This window comes from Sinocyclocheilus grahami, unplaced genomic scaffold, assembly GCF_001515645.1.
Source record: "Sinocyclocheilus grahami isolate Dianchi unplaced genomic scaffold, SAMN03320097.WGS_v1.1 scaffold270.1, whole genome shotgun sequence".
Classification (NCBI taxonomy): Eukaryota; Metazoa; Chordata; class Actinopteri; order Cypriniformes; family Cyprinidae; genus Sinocyclocheilus; species Sinocyclocheilus grahami.
In genome coordinates, this window is record NW_015505449.1 from 106,263 (window position 1) to 110,481 (window position 4,219).

The 4,219-nt window shown below is 37.1% G+C and overlaps 1 pseudogene; it reads left to right on the top strand.

The window, feature by feature from the left end:
* Nucleotides 1-377: 377 nt before the first annotated feature.
* Nucleotides 378-4,219, top strand: part of LOC107599653 (vimentin-like) — a 9,565-nt pseudogene continuing 5,723 nt past the window's right edge.

Below are 4,219 nucleotides of genomic sequence, written 5' to 3' on the forward strand. Positions count from 1 at the left end.
TATATATATATATTTAAAACAACTTTATAATAAATTAGCTAATAATTTTTGTATTGAATGGATAAAAAAAATAAACCGAATTTTCTTGTGTTTGCCATTGACAAACACATCCTGTTAGTATTGTATTATATAATTTAAATATAGGCTATTACATACATAATATTTAAAACTAAATAAAAAAAAATAGGTTAATTAAACGGATAAACGAATGAATGGATAAACAAATAAATACACTTTCCTGTTGTTGCCACAGTCAAACGCTTCCATTGATAGCCTAGTTATGAAGGGGCACGTCCTGCTCCTCCGCCCCGACGGCGCTTCTACGTCACTAAATCTCCCTGCACCGTTATGTCATTAGCATAGGGAGTGGACTATAAATGCAAGCCGAATCTCTGCAGTGGTCTCGGTTGGTCTGGACAGGGTGCGGTTCGTGAAAGTAGACGCTGACATCAACAATAACCCAGAACTAAAGGATTACAATGGCCAACCGGACAAGCACATCTTCTTATAAAAGAATGTTCGGTGGGGAGCGACCAGCGATGGCTCGGTCCACTTACTCCAGCCGGCAGTACAGCAGCCCGGGGCGCACAACCTCGCGCGTGTCCTACAGCAGCGCTTCCTCCGCGTCTCCATCCATCTACATGAGCAAGGGCGCGAGGGTGCGGAGCAGCGCGCCCCTGCCCAGACTCGCCACCGATACGCTGGATTTCGGGCTCGCCGAAGCCATCAACACCGAGTTTAAAGCCAACCGAACCAATGAGAAAGCGGAGATGCAGCATCTCAACGACAGGTTTGCCAGTTTCATAGAGAAAGTGAGATTTCTGGAGCAGCAGAATAAGATCTTGAACGCGGAGCTGGAGCAGATGAGGGGCAAAGGCTCGTCCCGGGTCGGTGATCTGTACGAGGATGAGATGAGAGACCTGAGGCGACTAGTGGACCAGCTCACCAACGAGAAGGCCACAGTAGAGGTGGACCGGGACAATCTGGGAGAGGACATCGAGCGCATCAGACAGAAGTATGTCCAAACATTGCCCAAGAGACTGTGCAAACAAACAATACCGGTTATAAGTGTAAAATATTATTAACTATCTGCCAGGTGCACGTGCATAAGTTTATAAAAAAATGTTTTGTTTTTTTTTGCAAACAATTGGTTTAAAAATCATATTATTGTAATTTCGTATTTCATAGCACCAGCACAGAACTAACTAATAGGCGTAGGCTACAGTCATAAATGTATTTTAACGGTAGGCCTACATTTATATAAAACAATAACAAAACAATATGTTTTATGTATAAGTTGAAGATTTTGAGTGTCTATTGTTGTTTAAAATCCTTTACACACACACGCACGCACGCACACACACACACACACACACACACACACACACACACACACATATATATATATATATACGTGTAAAAAAAAAATGAAAAGTTAAAATGCCCTGCCATTACATTACGGAGCTGGTTCTACCTCCTCTGATTCTTAAAATTATATAACAAAAGTAATTAGTGTAACCTAAGATAGACTGATTTAGTCATATTTAATAATATTTTTGACCTACATAAAACCAGTTGATTTAGATGTTACCCCATTTTATGATTTCAATTTTTTTTTTGTAGTGTAATATGGTGTTGAATTACTCTCAGGACAAAGTTTCTCTTAACCAGGTCAAATAAAACCAAAATATGAACTGCATATTTTGTAGGCTAATGTGAAAAATGTTCATCAATGCATTTTAATGATGCATGTATACAACAGAGACTCTTTTTATTTATGTTAAAATAGAAAACTGTTATTTTAAATTGTAATAGTATTTCATAATATTACTGGATTTTTGATTTAATAAATGCACTTTTTTTTCAAAAACATAAAAAAGACCCCAAACTTATGAACTAATGTGATTATTTAAGTGCAAAGGAATAGAAGAATGAGAAAATGAACTGTGTAGAATTAATATGAAACACAAGTGGAAGTTTAAAACAACATTTTTAGGAGAAATGTCTCCTAGGTTCACTCAAATAGAGCTGATGAATATTTTATGTGTTACACCCACAGGATGTTGATAACGCCTCCCTGGCTCGTCTGGACCTGGAGAGAAAGGTGGAGTCCTTGCGAGAAGAGATTGCTTTCTTGACGAAGCTTCACAATGAGGTACTAAACCACCAGGAAAGAGAAACATCAAAAATGAGATGTCTTTAACATTTCGGGTGTTTCTCATTGATAGTATTAACATTAAATGCAAATGTCAACTTTCACAGATTTTACTCCTGAGTAAAAGACCCAAATAATCCTACGTGTCTCCCCGAGATCTCAGTTGTCAGGACTTGCAATCAAAAATCATTACATTCTCCTGAGACCAAATTATCTCAGCAATGCTAACCACTTCAAGGTTGTAGATCCATAATCCCTTCTTCTAATGAATTTTAGGAGAACCATCCAAGACAAAGCTGATATTTAAAAGAAAGTCCTGAGCCATAAAAAGTACCTCTGAACAATAAAGTGAATTAAATTTCCTCTGGCCATTCAACCATTCTTCTCACAGTCAGGGTTTTCTGGCTGACTGACACTTTTGTTGGGCTTGTTAATATCAGGGGATTGTCAGGAATGAGTGACTTGCTGCCACAGTGATTAAATGGGTCGTGGAATAGGGCGTAATTCCAAGAGAATAAAGCAGAGACATTGTTTCAGGATCAGGAAGTACATTAGTTCAGGGCTAACAAACTATTGCTATTGTATTTCAGAATTAGATTTGTTCCATTTACATTCAAATCCAAAACCCCAAAATATGCTACATGATTATTATATACTACCATTCAATAGTTGGGGTCAGTCAGATATTCTTTTGAAAGAAATTAATACTTTTATTTAGCAAGGATGCATTAAATTGATAAAACATGACCAAAATACTTCTATAATGTAGCAAAAGATTTGTATTTCCTCAAAGATATTAAGCAGCACAACTGTTTTCAACATTAATGATAATAAATGTTACTTGAGCAGCAAATCAGCATACTGTATTAGAATGATTTCTGAAGGATCATGTGATACTGAAGACTGGAGTAATGATGCTGAAAATTCAGCTTTGCATCACAGGAATAAATGCATTTTATAATATATTAATATATATATATATATATTTCATTGTAATAATATTTCACAATATTACTGTACTGTATTTTTGATCAAATAAATGCAGCCTTGATGAGCATTTAAGATTACTTTCACAAAATATCTTACTGACCACAAACAGTGTACAATGGGATATTCAGCATGGGTCACAAACTGTGCACTTGGATTATTTAAGTCATCTTTTCCAACATCTCCACAGGAACTTGCCGAACTGCAGATGCAGATCCAGGACCAGCATGTGCAGATTGATATGGAAGTGGTCAAACCTGACCTCACCGCTGCCCTGAAAGACGTCCGGCAGCAGTACGAGACTCTGGCTTCCAGGAACCTCCAGGAGTCTGAGGAATGGTACAAATCCAAGGTCAGGTTCTCATAATAAAATGCATAATTATAATAAATAAATAGGCATATCATATTTTAAAAGGAGGGGAAAAATGTTCCCACATTCCATATATGTTCTGTATCTTGTCATTTTTTTAAAAAGTTGCAGCAAGAATAAACAGTTTGTGCCCACCACATGTTGGGCTTGTGCAGTTCAGTAACATCAATACATTTTGATTTTAAGAATCTGAGCTGCTATCCAATTTTACAGTATATCTCCATACTCTTATTTTTATTTCTCCAAAAGAATTTTAGGAGAAACACATGAGATAAAGTTGATAAACTTACAAGAAACATCTGTTAGAACTCAGTTAAGCTACAAATGAACAATGAAACAGGATCTGATCTGGTAAGACTGTGAGATGCTTGAGGAATGAGTCTTACTCAGCTCAGGATCAACTCCTTAAAGGGTTAGTTCACCCAAAAATGAAATTAGGCTGTGTTTTACTCACCCCCGAGGCATCCTAGGTGTATATGACTTTCTTCTTTCAGACGAATCCAGTCAGAGTTATATTAAAAATTGTCTTTGATCTTTCAAGCTCTATCATTGCAGTCAGCGGGTGTTGCATTGCTTCAGTCCAAAAGAAGTTAATTAAAAAGCGCCCATGTATATAAAAAAAGTGTCTCACATGGTTCCGGGGGGTGAACAAAGGCCTCCTTTAGCGAATCGATGCCTTTTTGTAAGAAAAATATCCATATTCAAAA